A 23,988-nucleotide genomic window follows, 5' to 3' on the forward strand; every position below is an offset into this window, starting at 1 on the left:
AGTTCTGATTCTCCTGCTGTTTATCCAGACATACCAAATATCTATTTCCAAACCAAACCTCTTAGTTGGCATCACTTGCCCAGCTGTAGCAGGCTGTGACAATTTGACAGTACATATAGGACATAGAATTGGAAGTAGAAAGACTGAAGAGAGACAAGAGTAGAGAATAACACCCAAAATTAAATGAACAAAGGGGGTCATTGCAATGTGGAATATAGGCATATAGGATGAAAATCCATGAAAAACTGAGAGAAGAGAAATAACTTTTTCCTCTCTCTTTACCTCCATTCCCCTATTGCAATGGGACTATATTTCACAATTGCTAGTTCCCTCTACTGTCTTGAAGTGAAACAAGCTTCTATGACCCATCCCACTATAATTTCATGGAATCATAGAACTGCTGTTTGGAGGGCCTTTGTAAGATTTTCCTGTGTAGCCTCACACTCATAATGAAACTATGATCAACACTAGATCTCATCAGTCACAGCTTTATCTGCATCTTAATAAACCTCTAGCAACAGAAGTTGCCCAGCTTCTGTAGATAACCTGCTCCAGTACCACACTGCATGCCTCATGAAAAAGATTTTCCTGATGTTCAGTCTAAACCTCCCAATCAGAGGCCCTTAAACACCATGCCATTGCTAAGAAGTGCTTAAATTTCTTGTCTTTTGCAACTAACCATCAAGTAGCTGCAGGCTCCTATTGGTTTGCCTCCCATCTGCTACAGGCCTTGACGATCCTGATAGCCTTCTCCTAGGCTCTCCACATTCCCCTTGATCCACTAGCTGCAATCACTGTGGCACACAGGTTGTTTTATTTATGGTGAAGAGCGCACTGTTTGTCTGCTGTCCACCCTGCAGTCCTCTGAAGCCCTCAGATCCTTCCCAGTTGTGACCAGTCAGTCCCCTGCCAGCTTGTGCCAGTGCTTCAGGGTATTCTGTCTGTATTCAGAGCTATGCACTTCAACATGGCTTCTAGTATCAGCCTGTCATGGAGATTTGCTCGTTACCGGCTGCCAGATAGATCATTCTCTACACGTTGACCCTACTTAACAGTCTGTTTATCCAGTCCAGGCTTCAGTTTCTAAATGATGATGCTTCAGCAAATTGCTTCAAAAGCCTTACTAAACTGAAGATATATTACATCCAGTATTCTCTCCCCCTGCAGTCTTTTCATGATGGAAGGGCAGCCAGGCCAATCCAACATTATTCATCCTTGTTAAGTTCATACATTATGTGGTCCCATCCTCATGCCTTCTACAGGTTTGGAAATAGGTTCAGAGGTGTGCATGGACCTTTCAAGGAACTGAGATGAAGCTGATTGATCTATAGTATTTTCACCCTCCTCATTTTTCTTAAGGATGAGTATAACATTAATGTTTACCCAGCTGACAGGAACTTCCCTTAACTATCATGACTTTCCACAAGTGAATAATGGTAACCTCACAGTCACACTGGCTTGCCCTGTAGATCAGTTTGATCTGATCTTATGTATTTGAGTTTATAAGGGCATTTCTGATAGTCTCCATTCAATACAATGTTTTCAGAGTACACCTAATAATTTATACACCAAGTACAATATGACAGATAAACAAAGCATAATAACATTTTAAATAAAAAAATATTATCTCTAAGAAAATACAAGCTTCTCTGTGTTAACTATAGAATGGTAAGTACTGCATCAGGATTCATCTAAAGAACTAAAGGAATTGTCGGGCAAGATTGCAGGGCAGGGGACAATGTGTGTGAGATGAGACTTGAATAAAAGTAGATAAAGTTTTGCTAGGCTATCTTGTTTGAATTCAGGTCAGTAGTGTAAACTGTATTAGTGTATATACTAATGTAAGCTAAAAGAGGTTTGCTGATAGCCATTTTAAGAGTCTATTCCCTCTACTTTTTGCCTTTTTTTCTGAGATTGGGAAGAAGAGAACCAATTAGACACATGGATAGAGATGGTATATTATAAATGGTTGGGTTTTGATTAATGGAATTTTCCAGTCCTCACATAAGCCACAAGGGACAACTTTCAGTCCTTGTGAACAAAGATTGATTAAATATACCTATATCAGTAACTTTCTAATTCATAATTAGCTTCCTGACCTTTTTTCATTTAAACCTAGCCCATATTTCTTTTACCTTTTTACCTGCTCTTTGTTTAAAAAACAGAAAAAAGAGTATTTTAATGTGAAAAATAATTTTGCAATGTCATAGCTATATTGTTGTTTTAAACTGTAATCTTAGTCCATAACCACAGAAAATATTTGTAAAATGTAATCTAAACTGTAATTATGACTAGGTTTAATAGACCAGCAATTTAAAAGTAACAGAGTAATAGAAAGTCCAGCTCTAATCTATTAAATCTTATGATGACAGTGATTAGTGCATTGTTTTAAGAATCAATAATATCTGTTTATATTCAAACATATTTTACCTTTTTTTTAATGTAGTAATGCTACAGAAAGACAACTGAGTGAAATAATGACAATTTTCATATACTTGAAGTAAGATAGGAAGGCAAGGTTGTTGGAGAGAGATGACTGGCATCAGTGGCCAAGAGAGTCTGAAATCATTCCTCTGCCATATGTAATTCTTATCATGCAATAATTCCTTACCTCCTCGTGTGTGGCAGAACAACAGCATGCACAAGCTTGCCTTAGACCAGATTACTAACAGGGTTGTTTCACAGACTGCTGAACTCATCTAGCCCAAGTCAGTGACCTGGTTTATAGGTGAGCATGGCATGATAGTAGTCAAGCACCCAGAACGTTTTGCTTGACCACTGAAACAGCTGTCTCAGACTACATTGTCATGTAGCATTTGTGATCAGCTTCAGTTGCCAAATAAATTGATACTTATTTTTAGTGAAATTGAAAATGCTGAAAATAACCACCAAGCTTCTGGAAGTGAAATAAATGTGCTAGTTACTTCATCAATACCCATGTAAAATAACAGGTATAAAAGGAGACCATCTTAACTTTTAAAGTACTAATAACTTTTATTAAGTTCATAGAATTTGTTCAACCTAGCAATTCTATGACTTTCAAAATTGTCCAGAAATAAAGAAGCCAACAGCTCTCAGTTTGCTAACAAGCTACAATGGAAGGCTTGAATTTATAAGATATATTTTGTCTGTATCCCCTTTAGGATAAGAATTTTTATTGACTGATATAGCAGATGTTTGAATTTATGGCACCATACAAACAGTAAGAATAACGTGCATGCAGGTGTCCTATAGCTCCAAACTCTTTTATGTGAACTCTTAAGAATCCTACCAAAACCTAAGATACAAACAGAAGTTATTTTAGTTTTGTATTGGAGTGAGACAACTCATGACACCAGATAGAAAGCAACTAGGTTGGTTTTTTTCCTCTTTTTTTTTTTTTAAGTTAAAAAAACCCCTATTTTCAGTAATTAGCTGACAGCTTGACATCAGCTTTCCCTGAAGAATGTGGGCCTAAGTGGTTTTTTTTAAATTTTACTGGAATGTGAATGTTAAAAAATGAAACTAACAATATATGAAGACATTTTCTCCTGAATTGTAAGCTTTGAGGGCAAAATCTTTAGTTCTGCTTTTAAAAAAGAATAAAGTACAGTATGCATTAATGTAAGTAAATAATAGTAATTTTAAGAGTATGTTAATTCTCTCTTGCTAACAATTCCATTTTTTAAGATTGGTATATATTTTTTTTTTCCTAGTTACAGAGAGAAAGGGTGAAAAACCAAACGTTTTGCTTTCTAGTCAGTTTGTTAACAGAACCCAGTTTCTGCATAGCTACATTTTGGAGATTCATGTTTGCTCTCAAAAGCTGAAAGGAGCACAGTAAGGAGAAAGAAGGTTAGATCTGGTAAAAATGTGCCTATATAAGCTTAGCTCAGAACCTCTGGAGGACTGATTTTTATCCCTTTAGAAGTATTATCTGCTCTCTACTTGGAAGCTTCAAAAACTTCTCTGAGCCTCCACCTACACAAATGTGTTTTTGACAGAGTAATCCGATTAATTGTTCTGGATGTAGTACACCCACATTAACTGTCCCAACCATTTTTTTCTCCTCAGAAACCAGAGATCATCTCTTCCTCAGTTCTACTAGTTAAACAGTTTTTATGACCACTCTATCACTCTGTTTGTCACCTTAGGTTTGCACCCTAAACAAAAGAGACCAGTCAAGCCAGTAGTTTAACAGATCATAGAGATAGTAACATCTCATAGAAAGGAGGTGATAGGACTTGGGTGTCACAAAGACAGATCAGTCTCAGTGACCATGTCTCTACTCACTACGGACATGTTGGCCCTGCCTAAACACTAGCTCCCCACCAAAGCCACTTTACCACTCCCCTTCTCATCTAGACAGGGAATAGAAAACATAACAAAAGGCTTCTGAGTCAACAGAATAGCAGAGTCTCTCAGTTGTTACTGTCACAGGCAAAATCGTCTTGACCCAGGGAAATTAATTTATTACCAATTAAGTCAGAGTAGGATAATGAGAAGTAAAAACTAATTCTTAAAACACCTTGCCTCCACCTCTGTCTTCTCCCTGGGCTTAACTTTACTCTGTTTCCTATACCTTTCCCCCCTCAGTGATGCAGGAGAATGGGGGTTGTAGTCAGTTCATCACATGTTGTCTCTGCAGCTCCTTCCTTCCCTCTCAGAGGGAGAACTCTTAGTACTCATCCCCTGCTCCTGCACGAGGTCCTTCTCAAGGGAGATAGTCTACCGTGAAATTCTCCACTGTGGGTCTTTCCCACAGTTCTTCATGAACTGCTCCATTGTGAGTCTTCCACAGGGTCACAAGTCCTGGCAGCAAACCTGCTTAGGTATGGGCTCCTTTCCATGGGCTAATAGCTCCTGCCAGGATCATGCCCGAGTGTGGGCTTCCCATGGGATCACAGCCTCCTTTGGGCATATCCATCTGCTTTATTGTGGGGTCCTTCATTATCTGAAGGTGAAACTTTGCTCCCCCACGGCCTCCATGGCTGCAGGGGCAGGGTCTAACCATGGGCTGCATCACAGGCTGCAGGGGAACCTCTGCTCCTGGAGCACCCCATCTCCCTCCTCAGCTGGCCTTGGTGTCTGCGGAATTATTGCTTATATTCTCACTCCTCTCTCTGACTGCTGTTCTAGAAGGGGCTTTTCCCCCTTATTAAATGTCCTAGAAGCTCTGTCACCATCACTGATGGTCTTGGCTTTAGAAAACACATGGAAAGCTTCTAGCAGCATCTCACAGAAGCCACCCCTGTAGCCTGCCCATCTACCAGACCCTTGCTACACGTGCTTATCTATATTCCATTTTTAAAAATATTTATAATAAAGTAATGCACATATATGGTAAAATTTAAATGTTAATTATAGCATTGGTATATTCCATTCCATATTCATTTCACAATTAGCAACACTAATATGTTATTAAGAATAATGGGGGTTTGCATTTGCATAATATTTTTCATCCATTTAATCCCAAAAATACTAGTAGAATATTGCCACCTTTATTTTACACAAGTGGAAACTGAACCATGGGGCACTAGTCATGACACAATATTAAGGCAGGTGTTAAATTACTGTTAAATTACATTCCAATCCTCTACTAAAAATTGTATTTAAATTTTTAAAAGAAACATGTTTATGATCAGTTGTTTATTGCCCTGGTATGCTGAGACACTGAGAGAATTCAATTCCAAAAGCACAGAATTTTTACATTTTCATGCAAAATATGCTTTAAAGGGAACCTAGCAGCTTTGTCTAAAAATAAAAAATAAAAAAAATAGTATATGATTCCTTTTTTGCAAGTCAAGGCAAACGTTTTTCTTACCTAGCTTATTTCACCACACAATCCTCAAAAGTCTTAAGTCTGCTGAAAACTCAATAGTGGTGGAACATTCGACATTTGAGACTTGTAACTGAAAATTATTTAGAAAAATACATTTATTTTCCTTTTCTTGGAACGTGCCTGAGCCTGCTCACAGGAGACTGGAACCTCCCTGGTGGGTTGAGGTTTGAATATGAGAACTTCTGCTCCAACCATACCCACCTGTTAGTCTTGCATTAGCATCTCAGAGCTCTATGTACATCACACTAAAGTGCACAGAGATTGGTAAAATAAAATGTAGCAGTGTACTTCATAAGGAAATGCCATTTTAAGTTAGCTAAGACTCTTGACCCTTCACATCTTTTTAAAAACATGTCCTTTTAAAAAAAGAATTAATATTGTGCAAAAAGTATTAGTTTTATATCTTTCTTTACAAAGGTTTTGACAATATTTTCTAGGCTCTGTTAAACTGATGGTGGTAGTACTAACAGGGTGGTACCTCTTACTCCTTCAGAATGTCTCTGCAATTCTTAACAGATATTTATAATGACACTGCAGTGAAGATAAATAATTCTGGCATATAGAAAATAATGGAGAACATCATATTTTGCTCCATCATTTCCTGGTGTGTTAATGACATACATCCACTGTATTTTATTTTTATCTTGAATATAAGACAGGTATGTCATCTAAGTGCAGTAGAAACCATTCAAAATTGAGATAAAAACACAAGGTTGAAGGCTAATATATTAAGATAACATGTATAACTGGATTGGAATAGAAAGTATAAGCCAAATAGGAGACAAATAATGCCTATGCACTTCATATCAGAGAAGATACCTCCATAATGATTTATATACGTTGTATGTAAAGTAAGTGAAGTGGTAAAAGTGAGAGGAAATCACTTGCATTGTTTGTACAAGAAAGCAACTAATAATAAAACATGCAAGTTACACGAGAAATTTTGTTCATAAGTATTCAACAGTAACTATAGCACTAACTACAGTAATCCTATTGTAATTCAGCACAATGGTTCTTAAGAAATTGCTATATTTTATATACAACCATACATTTTCACTAAGTCCAATAATGTTGAATTTCATATACAGCAGACTGTCAATATCTGTTCATATACATTTTTTTTCATGTCTGGCTCATGAAGCAGAAACATATTCCTGCTCTTAACAGTGGAAAAGATCATCATTCTATAAATCAATTGAAAACGTCAATTACTAAAGAGGAAAATAAGTGCATGCTTTAAAGGCAGAGGTCTGATTAAATGTAGAATATATCATTACATGTAGAACTACAAATCCTAAACAAAGAAAATATTACAAGAACAAAGTCAGGTAAGTTTCATATAATCTACTTGTAGAATGTATTCACGTTAGTCATTAACAGCTTTACCATTGCTAACAGAAGGACAACTTAGGGAAGAGCACTGTTATCTGTTTCAGTGTATGCTCTGAAATCCTACTGCAGAGAGAAATTAGCAATCAATGGTCTTTTTTGTCAAATGACTTTTGCAAATGACTCCATAATTTAATTCTACTAAAATTATTGTCAACATGATAAAAGGAAGATTAATCTAGAACTGTATTATTATGAAAGTTTGATGCTTATTGCTCGTTAAGAAGGATAATCCTGCAGGTAGCTCCATGGGTAATTATTTTTTTGCAGTTTTTTAGTGAGGAATTACACTTTCTATTTTTGATTAAAAGACATTCCCAACACTGTAATCTTATTAGCTATCTAATCTAGTTTCTTCTATACATAAGCATAATTAAAAGGCGTAATTTATTTATTACCTTAGAGATTATATTTTCGACTATTCTTTAACTTTCCCTGTGTTCAATCACAATTGATACAAAGATCTTCTTTTCTTAGAACAGGTATGGTATAAATATGTAGTTTATTTATAGCGTAAGTTAAAATAGAAATCACATACATTTAAGTATTTACTACAGTACAGATTACTACATGGCTTTCAAAATCTGAATGCAAACCCATGCACAAACTCCAAATCCTTATAAGTGCAGTTTCCATTTGTTACAGAGAGCATGTATGCTAAAAGCATGTTACCTTGAAAATTTCAGTTGCAAAACCATAGTTTTTCTGTATAGATTATTCTTATTCTGCATGTTAAAGCACCGAGTCCAGTCCTATGGAATACACTCTTCTCTGGCAAGCCACAAGAAAAAGAAAATCTCTGACACACAAACCCAACAGTCTTGTCTTGTCCAGGTAATTTGAAATCTGACAAGTATGTAAGAACCACGTATTTCATACTGTGGTTACATGGACGGGGAATCCTAAAGCCTGGGCTTTGACATCCCCAGGCTGATGCAGAGCTCTACTGATGAAAAACTGAGCTCACTAAAATGAAAGGCATTTTGCACCCACCAAGATCAAAGTTTCCTGTAACGTCCCACTTAGAGCAACGAGCAAAGACTGTATTGCAGAAGTATACTAAAATAATCCCAATCTAGATTGTCACCAGTGATATATAATTACTGAATATAAAAGGGGGCAGAGTTTTAAAAACATTCCCTTGACTACCTTGATTTGCAGCTGGAGAAGGAAACAACAGCAACAGTTATTACTTTCCCAGCTGGGTAGCACAGGAGTAAGAGAAGGATTTATCACAGTCAGTGCTCTTCCCACTGCCTTCTCTTCTCCACTGTACCAGGGCAGCAGATGAAACAAAGCGTAAGCCCCAGGAGGGGCTCTGTGGAATGTCTTCCTTTCATAGCAATAGGGGATGATGCTACCTTGGTTCAAACCTCGTTTCCGTAGTAGTTTCTGAATAATACAACTACACATCATCCATTGATCTGGAAAAATCACAAAGTGAGAATCTATCCCATTTCAAACAAGGTCTGAAGCATAAAGGTACTTCTCCAGTTTCTTTTCCACTAATCAGTTAAATTAGTGGTCTGCTTACTTCATGCAGAGGAATATGAGTGGCATAAAAAATATTTTAGTTAGGATACATTTATATGGTCTCTGACTTGTAGAAACAAGAAAGCCCTCAACTTAAAAGCAAACCTCATTCAAACCTAGTTTCAGTGAATGAAAAAACAGAAGACCATACTGGAATAAGAAACACTGGGAAAAAAATCGAAAACAAAATTGAACTCCAACTCAGGGGAGTTTTACATTGGCAGTTTTAGTCAGCCTCTTGAAAAAAGATGCTAGAAAATTCAAAACCATTCAAACGCTAATTGGTAAAGACTGTGATTTTGGATAAAGTTGGATAAGGTGTTTACTCAGAACTAGGCAGTATAATTTTTTGTTTTGTTTGTACTACTCAAACAATATCTGAAGTTTGCTACTCATTGTCTTCATGTTTCTAACAAGGCTTTGGATTGCTGAAACACCTCCCCCCCTCTGAAATACTTCTGCTATTTAAATTCTTTTGAAGAGTTAAAAAAGGATACTAGATATTTCATGAATTCAACTGAATCAATATTTTTGGAAGAGCTAACCTTCAAATAACTCTTTTTTAAGTAGATATTTTTCTCACTACATCTCCTGAATTCCTTCAAGGAATTATCACATAAGCTGTAACAGTTTTTTCCAACTTTATCATGAGAGTAGCAGTAAAATTGCTCGTAGAATAAACTTGAAAATAGTAAGTTTTCAGGAGGAGCAATACAGATAGTTTGTTGATTGTTCCCAGGTTGTAAGGCAAAAGCATGGAAAGGCTCATGTCAATATATTTCAGTTAATTACTCCCAAACCTACTAAAAATATTTCTGGAACTATTTTATTGGGTTTTTTAACCAAAGCAGTAGATCTATCCATTATCATTAGAATGAATAATGGCGTTTACTTCTTTCTTGGAAACAGCATTCAAAAGAAATTTACACTCACTTGTACAATATATTTAAATTACTGGACAGCTTAATTGACATGTACCTAATCTTAACTTTGCCAGACATGGACCAAAGTTTTAAAATGTAATGCACTGAAACTAGTTAAAATGTCAAAACCTTTGACATAGAAGTAACTACATATTTTTTAATTTGAAAGTTCAGAATTGATATCTGTCATTCAGTGATTTTTAAACAAACACATCATATAGATGCCATAATCTTAACTAATTATATTTCCAGTGAAAGGTTTATTAATTACTTACTTTTGGTGAATCAAAATATTAACAGTTTGAATAGTAAAATGTAATTTTTTATTTATTATTTAAATGCAGGATAGAGGGTGTGAATATTACCAATTTAGTTTCCCATCTGTAATGCTCCAAAGTTCTTTATTGAAGAATATTCATTTGAGATATATTAAAAAGTTTTCAAGTATTATCAATATTGTCCTCTTTTACTTGTGAATTTCATACTTGTTTAGAATACCCTGGTGACATTCATGGCTTTATTTACTAAGCTCATTTTGGTTTCATAGTCCTACAACTAGAACCACTAAGAGGTTTTGCAGCTGTCGTCTTTGGCACTTGGATTGCTTATCTTGTACTTGATCTACAAATGAACAATATCTGAATTGCAATATTTGCCTGAATCCTTTATAAAATGTTTTAGTTATCCTCTGGAATCGTGAAATTCATTGGCTGAAAATTCTTCCACATTTGTCAAATGAATCACTTGCACAAGAAGAGTACTGCCCTCCAGAGACAAATGTGAAAGATCTCATAGACAACTATTTTCACAGTAAAGTACCATGTTTTTCAAGTTACTTATTTTACAAAATGGTGGAATACTTTGGTTGTATCTTATCACTTCAGCTAACATCCACACAGTTCTTTTCAACCCTCTCTTTTCTCTCACCAGTATTTTCAAGCAGAGAGAAATAGAGAAAGATTAAATGATTAAAATCTACTTTTCACTTCTTTAGGAAAAAAAAAAAGAAAAAAAGAAATGAGAACCTGAGCTTTTGTTTGATATTTGCTGGGTTTATAAACCCTATAGGGATGCTAGCCAGATTGTAACTCTCCAAGGCAGCAATCACAAAGAGAAGAATCTGAAACCATTCCCAGCTGTATCTCCTACAGGTCAATGTTCACTGAAGCAATGCTGCCCTGCTTCACCTCTAACTCATCAATAGAGCCTTACACAGACAAGAATAGCAGATTTATAAATTATTACCTTTTAGAGCAGTGAGACTATGTGCCGCTTGAGCTAACATGGTCCAGTGCAATCAGAACATGTTAAATTTGTACTTTAAAAAGGGATTAAGATAGGAGCAGAGATACTAGAAACTATCAGTGACTACCCACTATTGTTAGAATATGATTAACATCTCAAGATTAATGGGTAATATCTGTAAGATTTTGTCTTTTTGTTTTCATTACCATTCTATGATTCTATGATTTGGAGGTTGTATGTATTGATGTTTTTTTAATAATGAATCCTTCAAAGAAAGAAATGTTTGTAAATTCAGTATTATGAGGATGTTAATGAATAATACAGCAGCTTTCCTTGCACATAAGAACTTGGATGTAAATACTTTCTGAAAAATGTATGTAACACAGATCATTTTACCAAGTAACAAATATTGCAGTGTCCGCCTACAGATAAACTTATTACAGGTTTATTTTCTTAAAATTTGCTACGTGTCCTAAAATACGGAGTACTAAGCTCTGTCCTCAGGTTCTGCAAGTGAGCAAACAGCTCATACTTTGAGGAACCAAGACTTTGAGTTCCACTGATCACTCAGATGACAAAATTATCTGGTTTGTACCTTATTTATGATGGATAGCTAGTGTTCGCTTAATGCTCAAGGAAAAAAACACCACTAGTAGCTTAATAATTTCTCTGACTGAAATATAGTACTGGGTAAGAAATAACAATCCACATACTGCTTTAATCACTTAAATAATTGCTGACAGTTAATACTGTCATAAAGTGTTTGGCAGCTTTGGTTGAAATCATTGGGAGAAAAAATAGTCAGCTGTATCCTATAAGTGAAGTTCCTACTCTTATACCACTCTACTGGCAGCAACAATATTCCTACTTTGTTTTCTTTTATCCATACTACCTTTTTCACAGTTTTTTGTATTCTTCAGTAAGCTATGACATGCCCTCTTAATTCTCGGTTAAGCACATCATACAATAGCTGTGGTTTTATTTATGTAACTACATAGCTAGTAAGGGTCATACAGGTCTTCATCTTTCCTATGGAAAAAAAAGCTATGCAAGAAAGGAATAATGGTAATTTAAATAATGTCAACAGCTTCATTTGCTTTTTCTCACTACAGTTCCTTGGTTCTCTATATTACTTCAGTTACTCCAGTACAGGTGCTTGAGCTACCAGCAGAAAACTGGGATCATAGGTTTTCCATGAGATTTCTTTACTTATAAATTTGACTTTGTGGTTTGCAGACCAGATGTTTTCTCCAAATACATTCAGATTTTCTTATACAGTGTGGAGGAGTTTCCTACCAACTTTTCTAAGCAATTTCTAAGTAATTTGTATATTTTAAATTATTTTCATTTAACTAAACAAACCAGGTAACGCTTTCTGAGTTCCCTGTGTTAAAGCTTCCAGTTGTACCTCCTGGAATCACAATGATGATCAGCAAAAAAAATAAATTTAATATTGGATTTCTAAATAGGATTCAAAGGCAAAAGAGAGCAATCAAAACAATTCCTCTTATTGTAATGCTAATAGCATCTCATGAATTGGTGGAAAAGAGAGTAGCTATTGCTACTTCTGTATTACAGGACTTCCATGAATATAACTTCTGTTATCCTGCACTATCATCAAGGCTCATTGGAAAGCATTTTAGAGAGACCTTGCAAATTTTTTTTTACTGGCTATACTGGCACTCTGAGACTGACAAAAATGATGTATTGTCAATTGCACTGCATTTCTTCAAAGGTCTACATTAAAATGATAAAGTTTTAGGCTTGAATGTCTCTGACTTCAAGTACTCTTGGATACATAGCTGCCAGTAGAACATACTCAATCAGAAACCTCAAATGTTCTTAGAAAATTGCAATATCTACAATTGTTTTTCAATTATCTTTGAAATGCATGTTCTCTGACTACTATCCTGATTATCTTGGACTACTCCCACTCAATCCTTTTAAAACATCTTGAAAAAGTTAATGTTCACTTTTTCTGGATATTTTTATCACAAGTTGAGAAAGTCTGTTGTTCAACTTTACTTAGTCTTTGATAGATTATTCTCACTATTAATTTTTACAGTTGTTGGGGTTTTTTTCCAAATTCAAAGCATATCAAAAGCAAAATAATCCAGTGTTGTGGTGACTGTTCTCAAATCTAGGGAAAATTCTTACATCTAGCAACTCCTAGCACCTTTCTCAGAAAATGCAGGTTTAACATCTATCAGCAAGTATTGTGTAAGGGTAAGCACGTATTTCCAAGAACATCAAAGGATGTTACTCAGCCTGTAACTGAAATGCCACTTACATCTGAACTGAGATTCAGAATGCTTGGGTTCTATTCATGGATGTAATGGAGATCCCAAAAAGTGCAACAGCCACGATTCTATTACTTAGTAAGGCATTTGACAAGAAGAAGAATCCTGAGAGGTGAGGTCATCAGAACCACAGAAAAGCTTTTAATACAAATTCAATACTAACCAGCATTGAAAGAAATGTAACTCTGGAGTATATTCTTCTGCAATGATACATCTGCTTTTCAGGTTAGCCACTTCTACTTTATTCTGTGTAACTGTTCTCTGAAAAAATATGAGAGTACATTTAGCCTCTCCTTTATCCAGGAAATCAATGGCAATCAACACTGCTTATTTTGTGCTATTATCTGTCATTTTAAAGGATTTTTTAAATATCCTCTTCATTTTTTTTGGTAATTTTCTTCTCTACTGCAATAAAAAGACTGTAATTTTATAAGTTTTTTTAAAATAATTGTTATTTACTTTAAGCTAGCATGTCATTTATACTTAACAGAGGAAATCGTAAGATCTTTTTTTCCTCAGTTTTTAATTAAGGCTAAATTTTAAGAACTGTCTCCAGAGGAAACCCAAGACTAGTGGTGACTTTACATTAATCTCCCACACAGCTTTTAGCACCTCTGTGTAGGCCCCATCCCGTCTCCATGTAATTAAACAGGATTTTGCCACCATCTCTATGTGCAGAACAATCAAGCTTTGCAAGCATATTCTACATCAAAAAAATTTAGCATCAAACATAATGATGACAAAAACGTAGTTATTGTCCAAATTTATATTAATTAATCTGTGAATCAAGAAGCACAATTATATATTCACATTTGATGAAGCGGAGCAATTGCTTCTGATTCATGCATACATAATAAATGAAGCATCTGAAAAGAAACATTTAGGGATAAGGATTATTTCATACATTTTTCTTTTGAAATTATAAAGTCAGATTAGACCTTTGACAGAGGAAAATTACTAGGATGATATCAGGTTTTGCCATTGATAATTGAATATCTTTCTGTAGTTCTCTCCATTTATACAAAAAGTAGACATACTATTCACACCTGTACTTAACATTATCCAACAAAAAGCCAACAATTATTTTACTAGATTTCCACCAAAGTTATTTCATTGTTGTAAACATTTTGGAAACCAAGATGCTGAATATCTTCTAATTTACTTCATGCAATATATAAATTATTCGATACAAACTACTCCATCAACGTTCTCCATCAATCCTGCACTTTTCCAGTGATCATAATTTCAAAACACATTGAACTCATGTCTTCTGACAAAGATGGGGAATAGTTTCAAAAAGTATACAGAATATGAAAGACAACTATCTTAATTTGTGGCAGACCAAGAAAAGCAGATTATGTGTGATTAATAGATGTTTTAGATGATGATAGAGTTTATAATAAACACCTCTAAGCATCAGAAAGATGGAAATATCTGGAGGAAAAAGGAGATATCAGCCAAAACAGAATAACAGAAGGAAATTTTACAGTAAGGATGCAGTCAGAGAAAGACAGTACTGCAAACTTCAGACAAAGTTTTCATTAAAAATTCATTTGATTGAGTTTAAAACTTGATAAAAGCAGCTGAAAATGTACATTACTGATTTGTCTCCATTGAAAAGTCTCAATTTCTGCATGTTCAATGAATTTAAGATCATACATAACTATCAAAAATTACCTTTATACATTTATTTTCTGTTGGTGACATGGAGACATGTTAGACTTGATAAGGCTACACAGTGTCATAATGAAACCTTTTGTTGTAGAATCTCTGAGATTCTGCAGCCACATATTCACACATTCCTCATCATAAAACTGTTGGGTTTAATCCCCTTGTCACCTGCACCAGAGAAAAGACCAGAGGTACTTTTGAATTAAAGAAAATTATAGTTGAGAAGGGATGTGACAAGAGAGAACAGAATGAGAGCATTACACGGCCATTACTTAAGATTGCACAGAAACTTATTTTGTTGAAAGTAATAGCAGTCAACCAGATCTTACTCAATCACATGGAACAGATCCTATGATAAAGCCCACAGGCCTGTGAAAAACAACTCATAAAATTGGTTACTGCTGGAAAAGGGGTAAAATCAGTGTTACAGCCTTTTATGACTTGGCTCTTCTATTTTCTTTCTTGTAACAAGCACTGGAAATTATGTCCCCATATATTTTTTCAAGATAATTTTAAAGTCTTTTCATCTCCATTTGATAGAGATTATCACTTTTAAGGAAGACCATTTTTAGGAAAGCAAAAATTATGATATATTGAAGTCCCAAGAGGATCTGATCCATTTACTGTTCAGAGAACTATTGTCGAGACTTCATCTGAAGTTAAAGGGAAGCTCTAACTAACATATTTAAAAGAATCAGAAAAAAGCTCAGAGCCTTAGACTAGAAATAGAAAATGAAAGTCCATAGATGAATGAATGTACTTAACAGGCTGTTCTCAGAGTGTACACCTGATGTAAAATATGTATGTTGAAATCGCTTTCAGTAATTGATCATTATAAAGTATCACTTACTTTACAATTGTGAAGAAATCAGCCTCCTCTTGTTTCCAGAAAAATCCCTTTATTCCCCCGTGTTCCAGTCTGAAATGTTAGTCATTATCTGCTCTATAAATTTTCTTCTTTAATTTTTTAAATGGGATTCAAAGCATCATCTCAATAAACTGAAATCGTACTTTCTCTATTTAAGATTTATATTTAATAAGCATGAAGAAAGAAAAAATTCCGTCTGTGAGAAACTAAAGAATTTTTTGCCTTAAATAAATTTTCAGCAAAAAATGTTGTCATGTAATGAAAGCATTTTGATAAATATACTGCATTATAAAGTGTTCTTTCTAATCCAGTAATGTCTAATCCTGCAAGGGGAATGCCTTACCACCACTAAATAAAATATTCTATGATTATTTTGATGTGATACTGTACACCATTTAAACAGCAGCCCTTAAAGGTGTTAAATGTTCAAAAGACAAGGTGAGATTTGGAAACTGCATTAACTGCATCATATTCTAGTAATGTGAAATGTTATTTGAAATATGGTCAAAAGAAATAAAGTAATTTGCAATTCTACATCTTTACTCACCCAATGATAAAGCAAATGAAAGCCACACTGTGTATATGCTTCGGTACAAACATAACTTTATTAGTAAAATTATGGTTACTAATGGTCTGAATATGGATGAATATTCTGCAGAATCAAGTTGAAGGAATGCATATTCTGGACAGATGACAGAGTTCTAGAAAAGAGAAGCTATTACAATCCGTTTTATATGAGAATGGCCAAGTTTAACCAGACTGAATCTTTCTAGCCAACATCCTGTGACCCATACTAGCCACAAGCAGCTACCTGACAAAGAATAGGACAGGAATAGTTGGTATGCTTACCAAGTAACCTTCCCAAGTAACCCACTAAAATCCATACATTTTCTTCGAAGGATTTTCTTAGAAGGTTTGTTTTTAGTTATAAATAGAATAAGGTTATAAGGTAACATTTTGTTATTAATTGTATGTACTAATTGTTAGGATGTGTGATCAGGTGCCTAGGTCCATGCAGGATTTTACTGACACAAGAGAGATAAGAAATACAGACAAAAACTTGATTCGCTACAGAGCCCAGATCCTTTACCTGTGCACAGCCTTGTTGCTTCTGCTGATTTAGAGAACAAAACATATAAGAAAAATATAACGTGTAATCAGCCATTAAGGCTGATCAGACAACAGCGACTGTGCACTGTGCTTTAGAAAACCGGGTCACATAAATGCTCAAAATTGATATACATCTACTTTGATTCTTTCTCCAAGCAGCATGTTGGCTGCTCAGAGAGTAGGCACCGTTCTTCACACAACCACATGAGGTGCTTTTGAGCTACTCTGTGCTCTCCTTCAGTGATTAACCATGTCCTTCCAGAGTAAGACAGCTTGGCTGGAATTGTCTTAACAGTTGCATTCACTCACGGCTGCTGACTGGATCAGTCTCTTGAAGTGAATCCTATCTTTCCCTCAATTTTATGTGCCTGTAACAGTCCAGTAGGTTTCTTGTTTGTGTTTTTAAGATGCTGCTGTATGGATAATGGAAATTAAAATTAGAAAGAGCACTAGACATCTTCAATAGTGAAGTTAATCAAAAGTGACAGTTTCCAACATGAAAAAAATACTTGTAAGGAAGATAGTATGTATTTATCTAATTGGATAAGCTTTCTGATTTCTTTTGTCATCTCTAAATTGAAAGTAACATGATATAGTGAAAAAATATATTAAGAGGTTATTTTGTAAAGCACTTCTTTTCACACTGAATTTTTAATAGTGAATCAGTATTTTCAACTTCACACAATTTGTAGTAATTTGTGAGACTGGGTTTGTCGGATTTTTAACAAAAATTATTTTAACAAAATAATTGTTTTACTGATTAACTGCTCACAGCAAAAGACAATAAACTATTAACATAATACCTCTTGCAGTGATGGTGCAGGAAGTAAAGCTGATCTTAATGAATTCCTAGCCTTTCCCTACTGCTAATGTAACAACCAATTATAATATTGTAGCTGTAGACTTAGACACTAGTAATCACCTAAGTTGTTCTCCAAAATGATTACAGAATATATATAGCATCATAGAAATTGTTGATGCTGGTCACCTGAAGACTTAAAAGCCAAGGCTTGGATGCCACATTAAACCTTCTAATATTCACTTAACCAAACAAATCCCCACTGAATTTTCCCACTAATAGATCTGAGCTTAAATACTGGTTCTCTTTTGGTTTCCACCCTAATTAAATATATTTTTCTTTGTAACAGTATTTGCGGTCAGATAGAGTTTGATGAGAGTCAGTATTATAGAAATATAGATTCAGTTTAAGCCTGGATGCGTAACAACAGTTATGTATTTAACTCCTAGTAAATTAATTTTGACATACTAAGTTTATTTTTAAAGAGTGAGATAAATTTGAAGCTTTTTTTTTTTCATCAAAGCTCCATCTTCAGCTTTGTAACAGATGGTATAAGCTACACACAAAACCAGAAGTAAAAAGCTCTTGATTTCTGTTCGTAGTTTAATTACTGATTTGTTCTATAGCCTTGGGTAGTTACATTACCCCTTTGCGTACATGTTTTCCCATGCATAAAATGGAAATAACACTACATGCTCCCTAACTGATCTCCCAAAGGTAACACAATAATTTGCTCATGTGTATAATGCTTTTAAAAGAAATAAATTAACAATAAAAACATAAAGAATTGCTGTGGTATTCTTCCTTATTCTTAACCGGCAGGTGAGTCGGGCAGCTTCTTTTGAAAACAGCCTAGACCCACGAAAAGCTCCTTGCAAAGAGTTCCAGCTTGGTAAGCCCAAGATCAAGCAAATTTCCCTCTTTTTTTTTCTTTCAGCTCTGTGTAAACCATAGTTCTGACTTATTTTCACTACATGCAGTACCCTTATGAGTTGCAAATAAATTAATCTGAAGTGTAGCTTTCATTTTTATTACATGTTACTCTGCAAAGGTCCAGTCTCCTCCCTTTCATCATCTCTCTCTGACACTGAGTTCCTTGAAACAATAACCAAAATTTAGAATTCTGGCTGTTATTTTAAATATACTTTTCTGTATAGTAAGAGAATAACTGTGAAATTATGGCTAAGGGTTCACACTTTTCAATCATTTAAGATTTTTAAAAGCTTTTCGTGTCCTGAATCTTTTAAGTACTACTCTGGCAAAGGGAAGACGATAAGCAAGCAAGTGGTAGACATTAGGACACACTTAGTTTGAAATTAGGACTCTCAGTCTGTATTACTGTAGTATCAAACTTACATTGATGATGCTAATAACAATTTTGTAATATTTCCTTTCAAAACCAGATATTAAAAAGTTTAAGTGCATTTTTAATGGGCACAAAAAAAGCTGGGCATAATTTAAAATCACATTTTTATGCAATTTCCAATATAGAGGTTTTGATTGCTTCTTTAATGGTCAATAAAAGACAAACATTTTTAAGCAGTACAATCCCTATTTAATCCACAGAACTTAAGGAAAAAACTGATAAATTAGGACAGAAGGAACATTGCAAATTAGCTTGCATGTAAGTCATTCTTGTAGCTCCTGACAGTTTCATAAGCATACTAATATACACACTTTCTGTTCTACATAAAGAATACAGAAGCAATTTTAAATAGAGCTTATGCTGTACAATTATAATAATCTCTCCCAAAAGACGTTTGAGCAAAGAATATAGTAAATAGTAAGACTAAACACTATGTATACTGAATTAAAGATAACTAAATGAAACACACATACACACACAAATTTTTGTCCTGAAAGTACATTTCTAACCACATCCCAACTCCAAAATAGCTCTTTACTTTCAAATAACCATTTTAATCAAGCCTTCAAGTAATTTACGATACACTCATAAATTTCTGGACCTTACATTCAATGAACATGCCATTTTCCATCATATTATGTCAGTGACATGCATTAAGAGGACAGAAAAATCACAGTAGCAACTGGCATTGTTTGCTCCTTTTCCCCTGAAAAAGCTATCCTTTAAAGGAAAAAAAAATTACTACGTCAAGGTCTGACAGCTTGTATCTGTGACACTAATTCCAGCCATCTCAAGAATATCTATATTCTGTACTATCTTCTACTCCTTTTCTTCCAAGTTAAGAATGCAAATAGATGGTTTCTGTCATAAAGGCAGCTAAAAAAACTTTCATCATATTTCATGAAGCATAGGACAAACCAACACCATCATTACATACAGATTTGACCATCTGTCCTAAATCACATCCAAGTGTTTGAAGGAAGCAATTAAATTTAAGATATCACAGAAATGGAATATAAATATTTGTTTAAGTATTAGACCAGGGTGGCAGCTGTAGCTATCAGGGAAAATAAATGTAGAGGAATGTAAATTTTCAACGTAGTAATTATAAAAGAGGTAAGATCAAATGTCTTAAACCTCAAACAAGGACATTCCCAATCATAACAGTCCCCTACTCTTTTTAATATCAGCTGCTTTGGCAAACACAAAACTATTCTGCTGTCAATCCTTTCTTATCCATGCATCCCATCTTAAATGGCATCATAGCTGTTACCTATGTCAAAACCATTGGTAAAAGCTTAGTTGCAGTTGTTTGACCAAAACTGGCAAATTTAAAGTACATGGTGACATGCACAGTTGAAATATCCTAGCTGTCTGAGCTTACAGTGAAATATATAATTTAATATTCTTTATATACAGACTAAATATATGGCTTATTAAAAAAAAAAAAAAGAGCAACTGAAATATTAAAGGCAATTGCGTGCCTGTTTCCAGTCCTCCTCATAGAGGTGTGGCAATTGTTATATTTCATAAATGTAATGCTCCCAGCTGCAGACTCACACTATCCATTTGCAAGCACGTGTTTTGGTAGCACATATTGGCAATTTTGCATGAGAGGCTTCAATGTAAGGCATAAGTTCTTAGTCTTAGTGATGATCTGTATTACTCTCTCAGTTTAATCTGGGTGAAAAAATTCAGACTCCTTGTATACATGGGAAGAAATTAGAAGAGTGAAAGGAATGTGAAGGCACTGTGACATCTCCTTAGAATCAGAAGAGTAAGAGTTTACAAAGTGTGCAAGATTTAGGATGTCACCACTTAATATTTACATTCTAGTTTTTCATTTACTCACTTGACTGTTGCTTTTTTATAAAGAGAAGCTTTGCTTGAACCGATGTCACTCATTCCTCCACAAGGCTAACATAAAATCAGAAACAAAGCCTGTGACATTATAAAGGTGAAAAGTGAGAGGAAAACGGAATGTAAAAGGGGGGGGGGGGGGGGGGGTTGTGCATGCACTTTTAGGAATTGAATGAATATTTTGCTTTAAAAACTACATCTATTGTCACTGTTTTTCATTTTGCACATTCCAGGTATTTAAATTGCAGCATAAAATGCTTTATAATCCTTTTTTGTCTATGATCTGTTAATATATTCCTCCAAAACCTTACATTTCTAACTTAAGATGCTTTCAGCGGTGAAATTCCTCTGCTTCAGAGTATATTTCTATGAAACAAATGCTCTTCTACCTACCCCTACCTACCAAAAGCAAAAAATCCTCCCATCTCCCACCCACACTTCGGTTTCCTTTTCACAGCTGCACCTGTCCATACATTTGAAGGCAGTGAAGGTAAACTGTATTTCCACTGACATAATAGATCCTCTAAGTTTGTGCATTTTCTTGCAGACAACCCAGATAAAACAATAGCTTTCTCTAGCTGGTTGGCTAGCATCACAAGCACGTAAACAGGAAATGCACAGCTGCTTGAGAGAGCTAAAAACCAAAAAATGGCACTAGACATCTAGGGAAATTTAATTTCCTGAACAATTCTTCCTGTAGCAGTGTAATTGCTTTTTAGCTAAAAAGAATCATAAAAGCTAAAGAATTTATGTTACAAAGAAACATCAAAAGTAGAAATGCATCTGTTGTTGTATTCAGTTTTGGTTTGTTTGTTTAAACAGTTGGGCAGCTCCATTCAACAATCTGTAGATCTGTTGTTTCCTTGTCACTCTCAGAAATAAACTTACTTCTAGATGAATCCGTAGATTGTCCAGTTTCAAAACATATTCTACCAACCACAGCAATGAATGGCATAGGCAGGACACTAAGTTACTTCTTAATAGTCAAGAGAGATTCTTAGGTAAAGAGAATCATCTCACAGAAATGATCATACTCCAAGTAAGTGGATAGCTACCCATAAGTACTGATACTCAGTACCTAACACACTTGCATCTTTCAATCCAGCCTAGAAAATAACGCAGTCTCTGGAAACCTATAATCACTTTTTCGTAGGACAGAAGTAAGATTCTTCATTTTCCTTTTCTGACCAACCACGTAGTTTTGGGGGTTTTTTTTCCAGTGTTGATAAATCTAACAAAACAAAGTTCCTTCTCTATATTACATGCTTTCCACAGGACATCCCAAATACTATTGACACTTCAAAGCCAAACACTCTGAAATTTAGAAAAGACAAAAATGTGAACTGTAATGATTCCACCTATACTTAATTTCCTTCTCTATCTAAGACCAGTATGTCCTGGTGACAGAGAATGCAGAGAAGGCAGAACTACTGAATGCCTTCTTTGCTTCAGTGTTTACAGACAAGGCCAGCCCTTGGGAAGCCCAGTCCTTGGAGGAAAGTGGAATAGTCTGCAGAATGGAAGACTTTCCCTTGGTGAATGAGGATTAGGTTAGAGACCTGTTAGGCAAGCTGGACACTCATAAATCCATGAGTCCTAAATGAATGCACCCACAAGTGCTGAGGGAGCTGGCTGATGTTATTGCTAAGCCACTCTTGATCATTTGTGAATGATCATGGAGCATAGGTGTGCTACCTGAGGACTGGAGGAAGGCCAGTGTTACTCCAGTCTTCAAAATGGGCAAGGAAGACCCAGGAAACTACAGGCCGGTCAGCCTCACCTAATAATTGGAAAAGGGGATGGAGCAGCAGATACTGGATGTCTTTTGTAAACACATGAAAGAAAAGATGATTATCAAGGGGAGTCAACACAGATTCACCAAAGGGAAACAATGTTAATGAACTCGATAGCCTTCTATGATAGTATGACTGGCTGACTAGATGTGGGGAGAGCAGCAGATGTTGGCTACAGCAAGGCCTTTGACACCATCTTTCATAACATCCTCATCAGAAAGACCAGGCAGTGTGGGTTGGATGAGTGGATGGTGAGGTGGATCGAGAACTGGCTGAATGACAGAACCCAGAGAGTAATGATCAATGGCACTGAGTTGAGTTGGAGGCCTGTGGCCAGTGGAGTTCCACAGGGATGGGTTCTGGGGCCAGTCTTGTTCAACATCTTCATCAATCACCTGGATGAGGGGACAGAGGGTACCCACAGCAAATTGACTGATGACACAAAACTGGGAGGACTGGCTGATTCCCCAGAAGGCTGTGCTGCCATTCAGCGGGATCTCAACCAACTTGAGAGTTGGTCAGAGAGGACCCAGAGAGGAACAAGGGCAAGTGCAGAGTCCTGCATTTTGGAAGAAACAACCCCATGCACCAGCACAGGCTGGAGGTTGACTTGCTGGGGAGCAGTTCTGTGTAGAGAGACCTGGGAGTCCTGATTGATAATAAACATGAGCCAGCAATGCGCTCCTGTGTCCAAGAAGGCCAATGGCATCTTGGGATGCATCAAGAAGGTGTGGCCAGCAGATCAAGGTTCTGCTCCCCCTCTACTCTGCCCTAGTGAGGCCTCATCTGGAGTATGATGTCCAGTTCTCTGCTCTCCAGTTCATGACAAAGAACTTCTAGAGAAAGTTCAGTGGAGGGTTACCAAGATGATCAGGCATCTGCAGTATCTCTCTTATGAGGGAATGTTCTGGGACCTGAGGCTTGGCCTAGTTTAATAACATTAATTAACACTAATGGGGGAACTCATTAACATTTATAAATCCCTAAAGGGTGTATGTCAAGAGGATGGGGTGACACTTTCTTTCTGTAGTGTCCAGTGACAGGACTAAGGGTAATGGACAAAAGCTGGAACACAAATTTCCACTTAAATATTAAAAAAAACATTTTCACTGTACGAGTGAGGGAGCCCTGGCACAGGCTGTCCAGGGAGGGTGTGGAGTCCCCTTCTCTGGAGGTTTCCAAACCCACCTGGCTGCATTCCTATGTGATCTGATTGAAGTCAACCTGCTTTAGCAGGGTGGTTGGACTGAATGATCTCTAGAGGTCACTTCCAACCCTACCATTCTGTAATTTTGTGATTCCATGAGCAC

General features: G+C 35.8%; 1 protein-coding gene across 7 annotated transcripts in view; it reads right to left on the reverse strand.

Moving 5' to 3' along the window:
• The window catches only part of PDE4D (phosphodiesterase 4D), a 600,878-nt gene that overhangs the window by 406,245 nt on the left and 170,645 nt on the right, over positions 1–23,988 (reverse strand). The window lies entirely within an intron of this gene.

This window comes from Colius striatus, chromosome Z (genome assembly GCF_028858725.1).
Source record: "Colius striatus isolate bColStr4 chromosome Z, bColStr4.1.hap1, whole genome shotgun sequence".
NCBI classification, from domain to species: Eukaryota; Metazoa; Chordata; class Aves; order Coliiformes; family Coliidae; genus Colius; species Colius striatus.